Below are 20,788 nucleotides of genomic sequence, written 5' to 3'. Positions count from 1 at the left end.
CACAACAAATTCTTGTTTACCACACATGTGAGAAAATATTACATGTGCATTTATTGGTTAAAGGTTTACTGGAGTGGAGAAAATGCCCAACCTCAGTTCAGCTGCAGTAAACTTTTCAAGTCTTGATGATATGTTCCTGGAATTGATTCAAAAAATCTCTCTGAGAAGATGCACTGCAATTGCATATCTTATTTAAACATGGCTGCACTCTGCAAATTGCAAGTGAGACTATTTTTAAGTTTGTATATTTTAAAAAAAATATTGGCTTAGTATGTGGACAGTGTAGCGGGCCGAGTGGCGCAATAGGCTGAACCATTGCACATGTAGCTTGCTGAGCGGCCGTGCAGCATCGCAGGTGTGGTGGCTGCTCACTCACCTGGCCAGGGGGCTGCACACGGCGCTGCGGGCTGGGTCGTGGCACACTGGACACTAGGGCGCTCACCTTCAAGATGGCATGGGGCTCCTCCCATCATCTTTATTTTAAGACACGAGCCCCGCAGGTGAGTGGTAGGCACAAGGTGACATAAGTTCCAGTTCCAATTTGGGGTGGGGGGGGGGGGTTTAAAAGTAGAGGCAGATTCAATAAAGGTCTTTGCTGACTAGCATTGTGACTGGGTGTATTCATTTAGTAGCTCTACTGGAGTAGTCGCTACAATTGGTGACCCTGACTGCAAGATTCAACCGAAGCTTGAATCTACAGTCAATGTGGATGCAACAACTACAGCAGGAGCTACTGCCACTGCTGCAGGTAACGCCCTTTCGGGGCCCACCAGCCTCAAGTGTGGCTGAACCAGGCTGAGACCCAGTTCCACTTTCATAGAATAACAGCTGAAGACACTAAGTTTTGGCACGTCATTGGGGCACTGGACACTGCTACCGCAGCTAAAGAAAATGAATTTATTGGACCCCCCCCCACTCCCAGCAAACAATCAATACACCAGGTTCTGGCAATTCCTCCTGGACACCCTGGAATTAACCAGACACAAACAGGGCATGCAGCTTTTAAATATGGAGGAGTTAGGCGACAGGAATCCATCAAATTTAATGAATGAAATGCTCGTGCTTGTAGACGGTCATTCTAATTGCTTTCTCTTTGAGACCTTATTCCTGGCAAAGCTCCCAGGTCACGTCTCCATACCAATAGTAAACATGGATTTCAGCCGTCTCTATGACTCAAACCTGTACATGTGGACCCTACTACCCCTATTCGTTGAAATAGTCACTATAACAAATAAATTATTAATGCTGGAAGTAACTTTGATAGCTTTCATTAGGGTATAAGAAAACGTCTTCGGGTTGGCTCTTTCACTCTGCACAGCCCTCCTCCTGTCACTAGAAATCAAATTGTCTACTTGCTTACACCTTTTGTCCCACTGCCATCTGTTCTCCACTTCCTTCTTGCATGTGACTTTTTCAACACAATAGCCCACCTTTGCATTGGCCAAACTAATGGTTAAATACACATTCTTTTAAACAGTGTCTGCAGAGAAAAACATTCTGCTGGAAGGTCGAAGGAAATAGCTGCAGTTGCCCAATGACGTATGTTCCTTCTGTTTCCTTCAACTCCACGTCTTGTTCAGCCCCTTCGCCACTCTCGAACTTTAAATGTGTTTTTCTCAATTTTCCTGTTCTGACAGGTTTGTGATCCATTCTTCCTTTTGCCACAGTTGCAGCCTAACTATTATTACCTCTGGAAGGTCACATTTTTAATTGGAGAAATCTGCTTTTGAATCATCATCCTATGTTTAAATCTGTGCCCTTTCTTAAGTAGTGTCCATTCAACTCAGTTAAACTGGAATCAGAATGGTCATAATAGATTCCTGTTAGATTCTTGTGTCAAATTAACCATTTCTCTCTATCCACAAATGCACTCTTAATTATCATGAGTTTAATTCCAACCATTTGTTTGTGCTTGAATGTTTGTATTTTAAATTGGTGATAAATGGTATCTTGTCTCAAAGCCATACCAAAAATATGTCCTTAAAAACCTAATATTTAGGACTTGGTTCTTGGTTTAAACGGAAGATCCATTTTGACTCTCGTAACAACATGCTGAATTACTCTTAAGAGCTGATGTGTAACAAGAACAAGGCTTTTTGGGGGGCAGGGTCTGTGGAGAAATTACTCTGCATACTGTTGAGAGATTTTCCAGCAACCTTGAATGCACAATTGTTTTCCCCTCATGACTCATTGGGTAACAGTGCAAAGCTGGAGAAGGGGACCTGTGTAAAAGATGAGAAATATCCTCCTCTAAAGTTCAAGGGTTCCTATTACTGTCAAATAATTATACATTGAAGTGTAATATTCATGATATTCTTCACCTTTGGCTTCCCATGAGCATTGCCCGGCGCCCTTATCCACAAGAGGAAGAGAAGCAAAAGAGAATCCTCTCAGAGACATTGAGTGTCCATGGATTCACCTCCAGCGCTCCCCCAGCCTCTGCAGCCGCACAGACTCCCTTTCAAACCATTGGTAACCTGAGCTCCAGATCCAAACAATCAGGAAGCCTTCAGCACCCGAGTGCCTTTTGGTACCCCCTCTTGACCTCAGCACCTTCTTGAATCACAGTTCTGATACAAGGTTCCCATGAGCCAGTCTCCAGCAGCCCGCAGCTTATTTGAGTCCCTTCACTGCAAGTCACCGACCGCCCGCAGCCTGTGTGGGTCCTTCAGTCACTGCGCACCTCAGTGGTCCGCTGTCTTGGTCACCTTCCCAAGAAGGTCATCAATTGCACTCGAAGGATCAGAGGAAGACAAAAAGGAATCGGAGTGAAAAGAAGGGAAATCAATTTAACATTAAGTACAGAAAGTAACATCAGAATTTAAAGAAAAACAAAAATATTACCTTCACATTTTTCAATTTGTCAAATATTTACTGCAAGAAAGGAGGAGACAGACCTTTTATTCCCATTTCAGGGCACTGTGATTGTACAGATTCTATCACCAGTGTGTATATGTACATATGTACAGATGGTAGTGTTGGATGACTGTGATTGGCTGAGAGTGTAGCCACACCTACTGGCAGGTCTTAAAGGATTGCTCCTAGCCAGACCAGGTCATCCTGGACTGATCGACTACTTGTGATACGCTCCAGTCTTTTAGTTAATAAAAGCCTTGGTTTGGATCAACAAGTCTTTGGTTCTTTAAACGTGCACTACAGGCACTACATCATTTTTATTTAGATATGAATTTGTCTGATGAGCAGTTATATTGAAAGTCCTGCAAGTAATGAAGCTAAGATAAGAAGCCATATGAAGAAAATAGAAGAGCAGAATAAATTGTCTGGGATGTTCACCAACATCCATTTGTTTCCCTATTCAGTCATTTTCATTGCAATAACATTTTTGTGAACAGCTTTATATTGCAAATAAGCTTTCACCCCATGTATCAGCTAAATTTTGAAGGCAATTTTTTTTTCAACGAATACTGCCCACTGTTAATTAAGTAAATAAGTCAACAATAATTAGATTGCTCAGGTATATGAATTACATCAATTTCCCCTTTCCTATATAACTAGAAGGGGCTAGTGAGGCCCCATCCAGAGTACAATGAACAGTTTGGGTCCATTTATCTCAGAGAATTCAGGAAAGGTTTTAAGGATGACCACTGGGGCAGAGAGTGTTTATAGAGGAAAGATTGAAAGGTTAAGTCTATACTCATTGGAATTGAGAGGAGATGTTGTTGAAAAATAGAAAATTCTAGGGTGATCAACATGCTAAGAGGCTATTTCCCATTATGGGTGAGGCTAAGACCTAGGATTTAGTCTCAAAGTAAGGGTTACCATAAGGCATAGGCTGAATATGCTACCTGCTCCTGTCGAGTCTGCCCCACCATTTAATCATGAGCTGATCCATTCTCCCACTCAGACCCTTTGTGCGGCCTCCCTATAACTTTTGATGCCCTGGCTAATTAAAAACCTACCAATCTCTCTCTTAAATACACCCAATCACCTGACCTCCGCTACCTGCTGTGGCTACCAATTCCACAGTGTCACCACCCATGGTTGAAGAAATTCCTCCACATATGTGCCCTCTTGTCTGAGACAATCTCACCATGGGTAACAATCTTTCTCTACCTGCTCTGTCCATTTACAAGTCAAATGAGGAAGAATTTCTTGTCTTAAAAGGTTCTGGGCCTTTGGTATTCTTTGTCCTGGTAAAGTGTGGAAGATCAATATTAAATTCATTAAAACCTGAAATGATTAGGTTTTTTTATTAGTAAATAAGAGAAGAGGAAAGTAGATGTAAAGATATTTGGATTAGTCACAACCTTATTGAAATGTGGAGCATGCTAGAGGGTCTAAATTACTTCCTCCTATTTATTTTGCTCCTAGTAACTTTGATCTCTTAAACAGATCCTAAAATCAGTCAAGAAATTTCACTGTCACTGAATAGAGTTGGATTGGGTTGATTGCCTCATGCAAAAATAGCCTAGCCTCAGGATCAAAAGCTGGTTGTTTTAGTAAATAACTGCACTGCAGAGGTGAATAGCACCGTGTCTCAGGTTTCCACAAAAATGGCTCTGCAATTTGGCAAAAATGCACAACCTAATGATAAGAAAAGTATCTATTAAATCAGCAGGCAACATTGGTCTGTTTAATTAGGCACTCTGGATTGCCAGTATTTAAAGTGGTCAACGTATCTGACGCTGTCGAATGTCACAAAGCATGATGTCCCTGGTATTGCCTCGTCACCTCCTCCTCTCTTATTTTACCTCCCTGCTTCGTGAAGCTATGACAGATCTGTTATTTGCTCCATTTTGTTATCAGCTAATAGATGGCTCCATCTCAAACCATATTTTCATCTCCAAATTTTACCTTGTCACAGAATAAAATAATTTATAATGATAGTAAGTTATCCCCTCATGTCCCTTAGCCTCAGAGGTTGGATTGACCACACGACTGCAGCTTTGAGGAAATTATGGATAGTCTGGCATTATCTGGAATAGATATAGCTCATGGTTTCTTCACAAGTCATTGGGGGTGTTTCTACTGAGCCGCGAAAAGCGCAGTGATGCGAGGTAATGCGAGGTGAAGTGCGGTGATGCGCGGTGACACCTCGAATCTGGCCGCACTGTAAACACATCCGGTTGTGGCCGATGTGCGGCGATTCGAGGTGCTCCGGCGTCCTACTTTTGAGGTGGTTGATGCAGGGTGATGCGAGGGATGACCTCGCAGTGGAAACACCACGGGTGACTCACCGGAAGTCGCAATTTTTCACCTGCGGTTTTCAATTGCTCATCGGACTTCCTGGTCACCTCGCATCGCCCTGCATCACCGCGTATTCATCGCTCAGTAGAAACAGTTCAGGTAGTCCTAAAATGCGTGGTGATGCGAGGGACAAAAAATCGCAGTGATGCGGGGTTTCCTTAGTATAAACACACACAATGTCTTTCAACATCATTTTAAAATCCCATCTCTTCATCTGTTTAACATCATCTTTGGTCAGACACACGTACTCTTTGAGTACATTTCACTGAAACATTAAAGATGTTAGCAGAATGTGACAGGAATATTATCTGCAATTCTGTCGGGGAAAAACACTGTTGTCTACTGATTGTGATCTGGGGCAGGAATATGTTCAGGCACCTTTTTTTAAATTTCCAGACAGCTGCATATTAGTATTGTTGCAATTCTGTAATTTAAAAGTTTTTTCTGAAAGTGTATTACAAAGGCTACATTCCTGTGTTTAATTTGCTCTCAGAACCTTTGTTATAAAATGAATTTAATGCATATGAAAAGCAAAATTTGGAACATTTCTGCTAAATTGTGCAATGTGATCTTGGCAATAAATACTTCCTGTTAATCTGCCTTGTTTTAGTGACATGTGAGTCTGTAAAGATTGAAATATTGTTTTTTTTTTGCATTTAAAATGGAGAACATGTTAATTTAATTTGTTGATCAAAGTATTAGTCAATTTGTGCATCAATTTTTTTTTAAAATTATATCCATCCATGTAAATTTGAGTACTATGGTGAGGATTTTTTTGGGCCCAGACATTCCCGCATAGCTGGAGGATACAAAACAGTCAATTTTAACTCCACAGTCACTGTGCTGCATGTCTAAATAATTAAAAATTAAAAGTAAATAAATACTATTGCAATCAGCCGTAGATTTGGTTAAACATTTCACCTGATTTTAATCACTGAACTCCGTGGAGGCCAACATTCGGTGAAGTGTAAATCTTGCATTCCCATTGAACACTGAGATGTTCCAAGTTACTTTAATATCCTTAGCACAGTGACAGTAGTAAGACTGTCAGCTTAATTTACGCAAAATTTACCTTGTTGCTTTCTTCTGTAATAAGTGTGTTTTTTTTTAATCTTTCTTTAAAGTAGGAACTTAAGCAATTAGTAAAGTAAAACCACTGCTATCTGGCACCTATGGGGATTGGTTGATGGTGGATAAGTGAATTTGCCAATTCCTTGAGGTTGTGTGGATTTCTGCTGGCGGGTGGGGGGGGGGGGGGGTTACAATTTTAAACTTTCACGTTCATTACCTATTTATTTTCTGAGATTTTTTTTGGTTGCCAGTTGCTTGAATTCCAGATAATGGGGATTTTACTGTCATTTATATGTATAATTCTCAGCACGGTAATACAGCACGGTGCTGTTGCTTCACTGCTCTAACAACTCAGGTGGGAAACGAATGGGGACTCTAGTTTCCTCCAACATTGCAAGGACAGATTGATGGGTTTACATGGCTCTTGTAAATTACTTCTAATCAAGGAGAGATAAATGGGTGAGTGAGGGAGGGGCAAGGTGGTGCAGAAATAAGAGGAAGTGGAATGGGACTGATAGGATTGCTCTTCTCAGGGCCAACACATCCGACGATTGAGCCATAAAAGTAAAGTAAATAAGCAGTTTAAAAGTTTCAGGATCAATATAGAAATGCATCATCTCCTATCATGGCTGTTAGAAAGAGAAACCATATCTAACTTAACGATAAGATGGTTGTCCTGGTCGTCTCGTTAATTAATTATGTTCCTCAAATTTAGATGATGTCAAGCCTTGGCACTGAATTAACGCATCTTTGTTACCAGCATACCAGAGAAATACAATCACTTTGTGCTTGTTTTGGACACAAACCTGCCAGATATTTAGGCCATTCCACCTGCAATGCATCTCACAGCTCAAGCTGCTCCTTGCAAAACAGCATCCCTGTAAGTGATAGTCTCACAATCCTGCAAAAATCCATGTGCTCAATCTGTCCTCGCCAAGGGAGAAGGAAAAGAACTCGATTCACTGGAATAGAGTCCCTGATGTGTGGTCTGTTGTAAAATGCTGTCTATTGTAGATTTATGCTGGAGCAGGCAAGTAAATATTGATGGACTTTGTGATCATGGAAGTTTCTGACAAGATGATCCCTGACTGTTCCAAACTCTTGTGGCTGGTTTCCAGAGCATCTCCTTACTGAAGTGACATTTGCTGATGTTTTGTTCACAGCTAAGACTGATAAAGAAGATTTGTTCCTTGAACATGTTCAATGGGGTATGCTTTCTGCTAAAGGCCACTTTCCCTTCCTCTCTCTTTTAGCTATTTGTCCTGTTGTGTCCACTTTCTCCTCTAACGGTGAACTTCTGGGGAAATGCTAAGCAAAGTACCCATGTTCAAAGTTCAGAGTACATACGTCACATCAGAAACAACCTTGGGATTTTCCTGTGGGTGAGGCAGAATTACCAATTATTAGTAGTGCAAATAAACTATTCAAGAAGATGTGTATACTTCTATACAAATAAAGAAATGTAAATAAACTGCAATATAGAGAGGGGAAAAAAAAAATCAATGAAGTACAAAAGTAAGAGTCTCTGATTGAGTTTGTTGTTGAGGGGACTGATGGTGGAGGGGTAGGAGCTCTACCTGGTGGTGTGAGTCTAATGGCACCTCCACCTCTTTCCTGATGGCAGCAGTGAGAACAAAGCTTGGATGGTGTGAATCCTTGACGATTGCTGCTGCTCTCCAACAGCAGCATTCCCTGTAGATGTCCTCAATGGTGTGGAGGGTTTTCACTGGGCAGTGTCCACCACCTTTGCCGGACTTTCTGCTCAGGCATAGTGGTCTCTCCATGCCAGACCATGATGCAGCCGGTCAGCACATTTCTATTGCACATCTGTAGAAATTTGCCAGGGTTTCCAAACTCATACCAAACCTTCACAAACTCCTGAGAAAGTGGAGGCACTGACGTGTGTAGGAACAGCTGGCTTACAAGGCAAGACTCATTGACCTGCTGTTTCAAATTTTCCATCCCTGACACCTCGATCTCCCAGTATCTATGTTATCAGCCTTTAACTCTGATGCATTCTTTCCCCATGCTTTGTATCTCTTTGACCTCAGATGTGGTTTACACTCATTCTGCACATTTAATGTATGGAGGTCAGTGTGGGTAGTACCTGGGGGTGAAACCCTTGCATGCTTTCAGTACAAGATTTCATCCCCAATTACTACTGCCTTTCTTCCTGTAGTTGGGCATGGGGGTTAGTTTCATGTTATCTCCATCGGGCACACAAAACTCAAAACGGTCAACCAGTTTACCTATCTCGGCTGCACCATTTCATCAGATGCAAGGATCAACAATGAGATAGACAACAGACTCGCCAAGGCAAATAGCGCCTTTGGAAGACTACACAAAAGAGTCTGGAAAGACAACCAACTGAAAAACCTCACAAAGATAAGCGTATACAGAGCCGTTGTCATACCCACACTCCTGTTCGGCTCCGAATCATGGGTCCTCTACCGGCACCACCTACGGCTCCTAGAACGCTTCCACCAGCGTTGTCTCCGCTCCATCCTCAACATCCATTGGAGCGCTTACACCCCTAACGTCGAAGTACTCGAGATGGCAGAGGTCGACAGCATCGAGTCCACGCTGCTGAAGATCCAGCTGCGCTGGATGGGTCACGTCTCCAGAATGGAGGACCATCGCCATCCCAAGATTGTGTTATATGGCGAGCTCTCCACTGGCCACTGTGACAGAGGTGCACCAAAGAAAAGGTACAAGGACTGCCTAAAGAAATCTCTTGGTGCCTGCCACATTGACCACCGCCAGTGGGCTGATCACGCCTCAAACCGTGCATCTTGGCGCCTCACAGTTTGGCGGGCAGCAACCTCCTTTGAAGAAGACCGCAGAGCCCACCTCACTGACAAAAGGCAAAGGAGGAAAAACCCAACACCCAACCCCAACCCACCAATTTTCCCTTGCAACCGCTGCAATCGTGTCTGCCTGTCCCGCATCGGACTTGTCAGCCACAAACGAGCCTGCAGCTGACGTGGACTTTTTACCCCCTCCATAAATCTTCGTCCGCGAAGCCAAGCCAAAGAAAGATCTCCAAATTTACCTTATTCCACTTTCCCACCCTTATAACCTCAATAAGGCTCCACAGTTTCTTGCACTGCTACCCTGCTACCGCGTAGCATACCAGCAGGAGCAGGGAGAGCGCTAAGCAACCACCATTAGTCGAGGAATCAAAAACAGTCCACAGATTCACCAAAAGGTAATCAGCTCCTCTGAGAATCTCTGATATAATATTGCAAAATGATTTTTTTTCCCACTCACTCATGATAAATTCTGTCCAAAATTTCTAAATATGTTTTCAATTGAAATTATATATTTTGCCTAATTGCTGGAAAATGATTTATGAGCTGATGTGGAAAACAGCTGGAATTTCCAAATCTATCCAACCACAGCCATTTTGCCATCATGATAATTGGGTGTGAGAGTGGCCCCATTTCCTTCAGTAAGGATGCACAATGGGTGTGTTTCTGAGTGCAGGTCTCTCACCAGCCAACTATCTGCTGAAAGAACTCTGCAGGTCAAGAAGCATCAGTTGGGGAAAAGGGATGGTCAGGTTGAAAGTCTGCACCACTTTTAAACCTTTGCCTAAAAGCTATGACTGAACAATCAGAGGAGCAGATGTTGAACTGGACACTGAAATAGAACAGTAAACTGCAAGCAGAATATGGCATCTGAAAGAGGGAAAGCCAATTGAAGTTTTGTGGGACCATTTATCAAGACTGTGAGCATGAAACATCAAGGATTTGTCTCCAGCCCTGCCCCTGCCTCTTTCATCTGTTTACCTGAAAAACACAAGAGTGCTGCAGAAACTCAGAAGGCCCGACAGCATCCACAGGAAGTAAAGGGTAACCAATGTCTTGGGGCTGCCCCATTAACCTGACAAAAGGTCCAGGCCTGAAACGTTGGTTACCCTTTACTTCCTGTAGAGGCTGCGTGACCTGCTGAGCTTCTCCAGCACAATTGAGTGTGACTCTTGACTCCAGCATCTGCAGATTTTCTTATTTAACCTTATCAGTTTCCTCTTTCATCCCTGTGTAAAACACTATTATTTTCTGAAATGTTTCCAATTCAAATCATTTTTAATTTAGGGGACAAGCAAAAGCTGATTCTCAGATGGTGCAGAGCAGATAAACAGCTGCTATTATAGATTTCAACCCACCAAATAGTCTGCTGTAGAAACTTTAAGTACACATTGCTGTCGTGGACTTACAGCATCTCCTTGCTTGTCGGGAAGGGGCAATAGTGATTGCACTTCCTGAGAAGACTGAAGCGGGCAAGGCTACCAGCCACCATTATGTCGACCTTCTATAGGAGCTTTATCGAGAACACCCTGGCCGGCTGCATCACAGTGTGGAGCGATTGCTACAGAGAAATGGATTGTAAGTCAATCTACAAGACCATAAGCATGGCAGAGAAGATCACTGGAATCTCCCTCTCCTCCATCGATGTGATTGATCTACCAGATCACTGACTGAAGAGGGCGGGCAAAATCATTGAGGACCCCTTCCACCCTGCACACTGCATCGTTCAGCTGCTTATATCAGGAGAGAGATATAGGAGTATCCAAGCCAGCACCGGCAGGCTGAGGAACAGCTTTATACCATGAGCAGTGAAAATGCTGAACGGCCAAAGCAATGCTCACACTAATCATTCGAGATTCCCATGTTTATGAAACAAAAAGTATTTATTTATCTGTATATATGAATAATTGTCCTGCATATCAAGTCCATCAAGTTTATTGTCATCTGATTGTACAAGTGCAACCAGACGAAACAGCGTTCTCAATGCAAAAACATGCAGACACGGAACCAGACACAACACGCATACAGACGAATGATACATATCCATCTACTTCAGCTATAAAAATAAATATCGTTTTTCTCAAATGAGAGTCTTGGATGGCTATTGTGAGCAGTTTCTTTGGTTGTGTATTAATATTTGGTTTTGATGTGTAGTGGACGGTGTTGTTCCTGCTCCTCTTAAAGTCCACGATTATCTCCTCCGTCTTGTCCATGTTGAGCCTCTGGTTGTTACACTCCCACCATTTCAAAAGAATCTCCACCTCTTCTCTGTGGTGCGACCCATCATTGTTGCTGATGAGGCCAACTCCTGTTGTGTCATCTGCAAACTTATTAAAACTGTTGGAGCTGGATCTAGCGATGAAGTCCTAGGTCAGTAATGTGAACAAGAACGGGCTGAGCCCACAGCCCTATGTGCACCAGTGTGATGGTGCTTGATATTCAGCTACCAGCCCAGATGGTCTGTGGTCTTTATACGTATTGCTATTCAAACTGGGCACCATCCAAGCAGACGATTTCCATTAGCCCCACTCCACCCCCACATCTCTCTCATTCTCTATCCCTATGTCTCCTTTCCCCCAGCTCCCCTTCCCTTGTCCCTCTATCTCCTTTCTTTCGTCTCTGCAGTCACTACCCTTTCCCCTGGTTAATTCCGTTTTTCACCCCGCCCTTCTATCCATGTCCACCTATGATCTCCTGGCTGTTCGCCTGTGCTCCTCCCTCTGGCCCCCTCCTCCCCTCACCATTTTATTCAGGCACCTGTCCAATTTTTGCTCATACCTTGACAAAGGGCTCAGTCCTGAAACGTTGGTTATATCTCTTTAACTGTAGGACCTGCTCAATTTCTCCAACAAATTGTACATTTACTAGCGCAAGCCCGAAACGTCAACCAGTTTGATCACTCGCAGGTTGGAGGAACAACACCTTATTTTCTGTCTGGGCACCCTCCAGCCAGATGATCTTAACATTGACTTCTCTGCTTTATGCTGAACTTGCTCGCCTTTTCTTTCCCCTCCCCTTTCCAGTTCTCCCTTCCCTTCCTCACCCAGCTCTCCCTCTTCCCCTCTCTCCTGCCTTTGCCACCCCCACCTTTCTTTGTTCAGATGCCTGCCGAAACTCTCTCATACGTTGATGAAGGGCTCAAACCCGAAACGTCGGTGATGTATTTTTACCTTGGCTACATAAAGGAGACTGTTTGACCTGCTGAGTTTCTCCAGCATTTTGAGCTTTTACTGTATATTTACTACAATCATAGCACCTGCAAATGTTCTTGTCTTATTCTATGATCGGTCTTGTTAGATTTCAGAATGGTTGCTAGAGTGGGAATGGAGGCTATGTTTCTGGATTGTAAACCCAGATCTCTGGGCTGCTAATCTGATATTTCTAACCTCTTAACTCTCACATATTACATTCTCCAATCAACTGTGGCAGAGATTCGTCCACCTGTTTCTGGTGTTGATGCACAAAGTCTTTTAGCCAGAATACCTTGAGCAGGCAACACTGTTAGCATAAAGTTGTTAAAGTGCCTGTGACTGGGGTTCAAATCCAGCACTGTCTAAGAAATTTGTATATTCTCCTCGTGGGTTTCCTCCAGGAGCTCCAGTTTCCTCCTCCCCTCCAAAAACATACCGCGTTGGAGGTCAGTTGGGTGTAATTGGGCAGCATGGGCTCATGGACCGAAAGGGCCTGTTACCGTACTGTAGGTCTAAACTTAATACAAGAAAAACATCACTTCGTATCAGACTGTACTTTGAGATAATTCACATGCACCCAAAGATGCCCAGTTTAATTTGGACTTGTCCTGAATTGTGTGCTTGAATCTGTAGTACTGTACTCATGTATCTTCTTCTTCCTTGGCTTGGCTTCGCGGACGAAGATTTATGGAGGGGGTAAATGTCCACGTCAGCTGCAGGCTCGTTTGTGGCTGACAAGTCCGATGCGGAACAGGCAGACACGGTTGCAGCGGTTGCAGGGGAAAATTGGTTGGTTGGGGTTGGGTGTTGGGTTTGTCCTCCTTTGTCTTTTGTCAGTGAGGTGGGCTCTGCGGTCTTCTTCAAAGGAGGTTGCTGCCAGCTGAACTGTGAGGCGCCAAGATGTACGGTTTGAGGCGATATCAGCCCACTGGCGGTGGTCAATGTGGCAGGCACCAAGAGATTTCTTTAGGCAGTCCTTGTACCTCTTCTTTGGTGCACCTCTGTCACGGTGGCCAGTGGAGAGCTCGCCATATAACACGATCTTGGGAAGGCGAGGGTCCTCCATTCTGGAGACGTGACCCACCCAGCGCAGCTGGATCTTCAGCAGCGTGGACTCGATGCTGTCGGCCTCTGCCATCTCGAATACTTCGATGTTAGGGATGAAGGCGCTCCAATGAATGTTGAGGATGGAGCAGAGACAACGCTGGTGGAAGCGTTCTAGGAGCCGTAGGTGATGCCGGTAGAGGACCCATGATTCGGAGCCGAACAGGAGTGTGGGTATGACAACGGCTCTGTATACGCTTATCTTTGTGAGGTTTTTTAGATGGTCGTTTTTCCAGACTCTTTTGTGTAGTCTTCCAAAGGCGCTATTTGCCTTGGCGAGTCTGTTGTCTATTTCGTTGTCGATCCTTGCATCTGATGAAATGGTGCACCATTTCATGTATCTAATTTATTAATAAACAACTGATGTGAATCGTGTACAGGTGACTTATTTCATGTGCTAAATAATAATTTTAACACACCACCCATTGCCATAAATGCACAGACAGAGCAAGAACACCTGCTCTTCATTAGTCAACCATTACTATCTTGGAAAACTAGTCATCATTTTTTAACTTTGTGAGGAGGTTGTGGACAGTCATGACAAGCTTATTGTCATCTGATTGCGCATGTACAACCCAGTGAAACAATCTTCTTTGGTCCTATTGCAAAACATGCAGATAAACATCAAGACGTAGCACACATACAAATAAGCAATACATATAAAGTCCACAGAACATCCGGGCTGGTAGCAGAATATCAAGCACCATCACACTGGTGTACATAGGGCTGTGGGCTCAGCCCGTTCTTGTTCACATTACTGACCTAGGACTTCATCGCTAGATCCAGCTCCAACAGTTTTAACAAGTTTGCAGATGACACAACAGTAGTTGGCCTCATCAGCAACAATAATGGGTCGCACCACAGAGAAGAGGTGGAGATTCTTTTGAAATGGTGGGAGTGTAACAACCAGAGTCTCAATGTGGACAAGACAGAGAAGATAATCGTGGACTTCAAGAGGAGCAGGAACAACACCGTCCACTCCACATCAAACAGAAACTGCTCACAATAACCATCCAAGACTCTCATTTGAGAAAAACGATATTTATTTTTATAGCTGAAGTAGATGGATATGTATCATTCGTCTGTATGCGTGTTGTGTCTGCATGTTTTTGCATTGTTCCTCCAATTTGCAGGTGGTCTCAGTTGGGTATCTCGCATGGAACTGGCCCTTTGGCCCGACCTGGTCCTGAGAACCAAATTGCCATTCTGGGATCATCCCAATTGCCTGCCTTTGGTCCATATCCTTCTAAATCCTTCTTAACATCATAATGACTACAAATCAATGGGACTTCTGTTAAACATCCATTCAGGAGAAGAAATGTGTTCTCACCTAGTCTGGCCTGTATGTCACTCCTGACACGCAGCAAGTTGATTCACTCTTAAATGCCCAGCAAAGCATTCGATTGTGGTGTACTCTGTGCCACAAATGACTCAACCACCAGCACTATGTTCTCCAGCATATAGCAAATCCAGGAATTGCGTGCTAAACTGTGGGAGCACGTTCACCAAAAGGACTGCAGTGGTTCATGGAAATTCTCACCACCACCTTCCAGAAAGATAAACAATGAATATGGGCCTTGTCAGTGATCCCTAGATCCAGAAAAATTAATAAACAAATGACATTTAAAGTAATTTGTTTTTTTTATAAAGCTTTGGAATCCATTGAGGACTAAGTAAATCCAGCATTAATCAAAATGTCTGTTGCTTAATCAGTATCGTTGAGAGGAACAGATTGTAAATTGCAGCAAAGGTTTGAAAACTGTGTATGACTCAGATGTATTCTGAGCTTATTGCAATACCTAGATTGTAATCGTTTGCAAATGTTCATATTTCTGAGTTAAATTTTAAATTTTGAGCTGCCCTCGAGCACCGTGCCCCTCAAATACACCAATGGACCGACAACCCCCGTATGTTTTGAAGGGTAGGAGGAAACCCACACAAGCATGGGGAGAATGTACAAATTCTGTACAGACCGCGCCGGTATGGTGTTGTAATAGCGCTGCGCTAACCGTGCTGCTGTTGTATCTGAAAAGCTGGAACATCGAAGGCATAAAGCTTCATTAATCGTTGTGTATTTTTCTAATTTATGGAATATCAAATTTAACAGAATTTCAGCTCGATGTCTCAAAGAAGTACATATGCCAAATCAAGTTTATTGTTATCTGATTATACAAGTACAACCAGATGATACAACATTCTCCGGCCCTTGGTGAAAAACCCACAACCAGACACAACACACAGACAAACATTACAAATGCAGGACAAGTATCTCATCCATTCAACTAAATGAATAAATATCATTTTGTACATATGAGAGTCTCAGATGATTAGTGTGAGCAGATTTTTGGTCGTTCAGTATTATCACTGCCCATAGGAAAATGCTGCTCTTAAGTCTGGTGGTGCCGGCTCTGATCCTCCTGTATCTCTTCCCCGACAGGAGCAGCTGAAAGATGCTGTGTGCAGGGCGGAAGGGGTTTTGCGCGCCCGCTTCTGACAATGATCTCGATAGCGGTGTCGTTGATGGCGGAAGGGAGAGTCCAGTGATTCTCTCTGCCACACTTATGGTCCTGTGGATTGACCTCCAATCCATTCCTCTGCAGCAACTGTACCAGACTGTGATGCAGTCACAGTGTGCCCTTGCTGGACATTAAATCACATAGAGGACTTGAACCAGCACTCAGCGGCGCAAGGGCAGCTTTTTCCCATCTGCCATCAGTTTCCTGAAAGAACAATGAACCACAGACACGCCCTCACTTTGTCTTTTTTTTTTCTCTTGAGCAATTTTAATTTATTTTGAAATGTGGTTTATATAAATGTGATGCTACCGAAGACAACAAATTGTGTGACGTGTTCATGACAATAAATTTTGGTTCTGATTCTGATTCTAATTCTGAACCACAGGATAATCAGGAAGTTGTTCAATCTCAATTCTTAATGAGGCTAACATTTCACTTTGAACAGCACAAAATAATTAGTCTCAGTGGGTCCAAAGTTGCTGCCTGCTGGTTTATTTTTGTCAGTAAAGTGATGCTGAAACAATGGGGTCTGAGGGCCGTGCTGTCCTTTGTTTTACATCAGTCACAAATAAATTGAACTTTTGATGAAATATTGATAAAGAACCCTTAATCTTTTAAATGTAAACATACAGCACAGTAACGGGCTATTTCGGCCCAATTTACACGCCATTCACCTCCACCTCTGCTCCACTTTGAAAGGTGGGAAGAAACCGGAGCCCCCGGAGAAAACCCACTCAGACACGGGGAGAACATACAAACTCCTTATGGACAGCGCGGGATTCAAACCCAAGTCCGGTCCCGATTGCTGGCGCTGTAAAGGAGTTGCAAACCGTGCTGTCCATACACTTGGACTGAGCAGTTGTCCTGCTCAGGAAGAAAAGGGCAGCAAGGGAACTTTTCTGAGTGAGGTCTTCACAGGCCTGATAATGACAACAGAACACTGTATATCGTGTAGAGCAGAGGTTCCCAACCTTTTACTTACCACTCACATACCACTTTAAGTATTCCCTATGCCATTAGTGTTCTGTGATTAGTCTTCTTCTTTGGCTTGGCTTTGCGGACGAAGATTTATGGAGGGGGTAAATGTCCACATCAGCTGCAGGCTCGTTTGTGGCTGACAAGTCCGATGCAGGACAGGCAGACACGGTTGCAGCGGTTGCAGGGTAAAATTGGTTGGTTGGGGTTGGGTGTTGGGTTTTTCCTCCTTTGCCTTTTGTCAGTGAGGTGGGCTCTGCGGTCTTCTTCAAAGGAGGTTGCTGCCCGCCGAACTGTGAGGCGCCAAGATGCACGGTTTGAGGCGATATCAGCCCACTGGCGGTGGGCTTGGCAGGCACCAAGAGATTTCTTTAGGCAGTCCTTGTACCTTTTCTTTGGAGCACCTCTGTCATGGTGGCCAGTGGAGAGCTCGCCATAGAACATGATCTTGGGAAGGCGAGGGTCCTCCATTCTGGAGACGTGACCCACCCAGCGCAGCTGGATCTTCAGCAGCGTGGACTTCGACGTTAGGGATGAAAGCGCTTCAATGAATGTTGAGGATGGAGCGGAGACAACGCTGGTGGAAGCGTTCTAGGAGCCATAGGTGATGCCGGTAGAGGACCCATGATTCGGAGCCGAACAGGAGTGTGGGTATGACAACGGCTCTGTATACGCTTATCTTTGTGAGGTTTTTCAGTTGGTTGTTTTTCCAGACTCTTTTGTGTAGTCTTCCAAAGGCGCTATTTGCCTTGGCGAGTCTGTTGTCTATTTCGTTGTCGATCCTTGCATCCGATGAAATGGTGCAGCCGAGATAGGTAAACCGGTTGACCGTTTTGAGTTTTGTGTGCCCGATGGAGATGTGGGGGGGCTGGTAGTCATGGTGGGGAGCTGGCTGATGGAGGACCTCAGTTTTCTTCAGGCTGACTTCCAGGCCAAACATTTTGGCAGTTTCCGCAAAACAGGACGTCAAGCGCTGAAGAGCTGGCTCTGAATGGGCAACTACAACGGCATCGTCTTCAAAGCTTAAGGTGGGATGTGAGTAGGAAGGGACCACCTTAAGCAATCCCTTATTAATCACAGAACACTTATGGCATAGGGAATACTTAAAGTGGTATGTGAGTGGAAAGTAAAAGGTTGGGAACCAATGTGTAGAGTGATGGTTATTCTGCCATCAAACTTTGACTTCCCAGTCAAAATAGTCTCGGTCTCCTCCCAGAATATTCCCTGTCATGCAGTAGGATTGCAATGATGCTAAAAATATTTCTGCCTAGAATGAGCCTGATGCTGCTGTCACAATAACATTGCTCATCAACTGCAAACCAGACAAGATATATTCCTTTGCTAAATCTGGAAGCAAATTGGAGAGGTTAGAATAACAATGAGTCAGGGTGCGCTCCTCCCTAACCGTGTCTGAACAGGCTGGGCACTGGATTTGGCTCCATGAACCAACCCTTGTTCTAATTTGAGCTGATTGAAGATTGCAGCTGGCAAACTTAGACTAGTTATTACATTCTAAATGTGACCATAATTAAACCTTTACCATGAAGAATTGGGATTGGGCCACATTCTGATCATCTTGTTAAAGTCCACTTTGTGGCTTGATTTTGATCATCTGAGAGTGGTGGGGTCCATGTATTCCTCTGACACACCATGCTGATCTGAGATTCCATCAAGTTAGCCACTCTGTAATTTAAAAAAAATACACCAAGTGGTCCTAAGGCTTGAACACCTTTAACATACCAATTTTTTTTCATGTAATTCACAGCTATTTGTAAATATACCTGCTACCACGGACTTCACTTGGCATTTCTTACCACAGGGAAGCTCCTTTATTTACCCAGCAGATTTTGAACTGTTGCCAGGGCTAATAGGGCATTGGCTCATATCCTGCTGCCTTTGCTATGCTGGTCATTTGGAAGAACGAGTTTACAGTAAACTCCGGACCACTCAGGGATTGGGTCGGTCCAGATTTTCTGGTTTCTCAGGCAGTACTTTTAAAATTGAAATTTAAGGAGGAATAGAGAAGAGATGAACAGGTAAATTTTGATAGTTTATTCATGAGCAAAACAGTATGCTTCATTTATCAAAACGAGCAGTTTTAAAGAAAAATAAAGTCAACACTTGACAAAAATATAAGCAAATGTTTCTTTCAGGACAAAAAACTGATTAATGTTTGTAATTATATTTAAAAATGAACATTCTAAAAGAAAAATGAATGTCTTTGTGATAACATTACCTGTATTAAGTGTGGTCACTTGTCGCCTCTGTGAATCTATGCTGCTTAAGCATGAGCACACTTGTGTCTAAGTTAATATGACCTTTCAGTCAGCTATCTAGCACGTATTAGTTCCTCAACGTGCCTGTGGTGCGCTGTTAGACAGAATCAGACGCACACAAGATAAGACTATACAACAGGCTTTAACCCACTAAGACTTCCATAGAGGCAGGCTGGCTGTGGCTGCAGCAACTCTGTGTGAGGCCTCGGGAGGCTGGCGCAGGCTTCTATCCCAGAAGGTGATTGACACCCGACCAGGTGGGGCTTGATCCATTCAGGCCGACTGATTGGCAGCCGGTCAGGTGTTGTCCTGTCCCCTTACACTCCTACAGGTACAGAGGTTGTCCCCTGCAGTAGGCCGGTGGAGTGCCACCACAGTGCCTTTTGTAACATTCATTTTGAAAAGCGCTCCTTCAGCCTCAACAGTTTTATTTAGAAGAATAATTTCTTGTTTTTTTTTATTACATCATGCAAGGCCAGTTGGCCTTTTGAGTCCCATGCTTATTCTCAGATGATTATATCAGTCTGATTCTGATGTATAATCTCCATTTATTTTCCACCCAGCTTGCTACTGTGAGGGACTTTCGCAAAAGCCCACTAAAGTTTGGGAGTCTGATTCTTAGGTAGTCCAGATTTCTGGCATCCGGAATTTTGGACTTTTTCTGTATTCCTCTTTACTGTTTGTATCTTCCAGCCACATAATGAATTGGCTGGTCAGTAAGACAACAAAGTCATGTGCTTCTCTCTCCACCATCACCCCACACCATTTAGCATCATTCTGGAAGAAGCCATTGACTGAACGATCCTGTGAGGCAATCACATGATGGTGTGTTTGAAGCGGTCCTCAATGTCACCATGTGGGATTCACATGAACACACTGGTTTTTGCCCACATCTCAAAGATGTGTAGGGAGGGGACAAATTGACTACCGTAAATTACCCCACAGTAGGAAGCTGGAGGGGAAATAAAGGGAGTTGATGAATATGCTTCAGGGAAATAAGTGAATCAGACTGATGAAATCATCTAAGAATAAGCATGGGACTCAAAGGGCCAACTGGCCTTGCATGTTGTAAGAAAAAATGAGAGACTTCTTTCAGAAAACTGGGATTCACTGGGAGAGTGCTGAACTGATGACTGGCCCTGCCTCCCGGCTCCACCCCTCTCCCGTTTTCCCATATATAACCCTGGTTTCCCGCCTAAACCCAGAACCCCTTTGAAGCCTACTAATGAACCCATCCTGTTGTTGAAAGCTAATAAAAGTGTTTGTTTTCCCTCCAGTCATGCAAGAGCTTTTATCTATGTTACACTTCTGAATAAAGCTTGTTGCTGAGAACGAGCACTTTTTTTTTGTTTTGGTTTTATAATGAATGTTATAAAGAGCACATTGAGGAACTAATATACTCTTGATAGCTGACTATGGTTACTTGCTGCTCCTAGGAAATTCATATTAACTTAAACCCCTTTCACACTTGCCAGTGATCCCAGGAATCAAACACCAATCAGCCTTTAAAATGTGAAAGCAAAATTTGCTCCACGCTGGCGTCACCTCACACCGGAGATTTCTGGCCTCGACACCTAGTACAGCCCCCGGCATCTGCAGACGCCATCTTGAGATCAGGCAAGTATAAAATAGGCAAT

The 20,788-nt window shown here is 43.6% G+C and overlaps 1 protein-coding gene across 6 annotated transcripts in view; it reads left to right on the top strand.

Annotated features, from left to right (window-relative positions):
- sema3c (sema domain, immunoglobulin domain (Ig), short basic domain, secreted, (semaphorin) 3C) overlaps positions 1-20,788 on the top strand; it is a 270,171-nt gene that overhangs the window by 103,907 nt on the left and 145,476 nt on the right. For 5 of the 6 annotated variants that reach the window (XM_069908944.1, XM_069908945.1, XM_069908943.1 and 2 more), the window contains exon 3: positions 20,627-20,768. The exons of the other annotated variant lie outside the window; for it this stretch is intronic. The gene's annotated coding sequence lies outside the window, so the exon portion shown is untranslated. The remainder of the gene's footprint in view (positions 1-20,626; positions 20,769-20,788) is intronic. 6 annotated transcript variants of the gene reach the window in all.

This window comes from Narcine bancroftii, chromosome 13 (assembly GCF_036971445.1).
Source record: "Narcine bancroftii isolate sNarBan1 chromosome 13, sNarBan1.hap1, whole genome shotgun sequence".
In the NCBI taxonomy this organism is placed as follows: domain Eukaryota; kingdom Metazoa; phylum Chordata; class Chondrichthyes; order Torpediniformes; family Narcinidae; genus Narcine; species Narcine bancroftii.
Note: the sequence above shows the minus strand (reverse complement) of the source record. Positions and strands in the feature narration are given on the sequence as shown.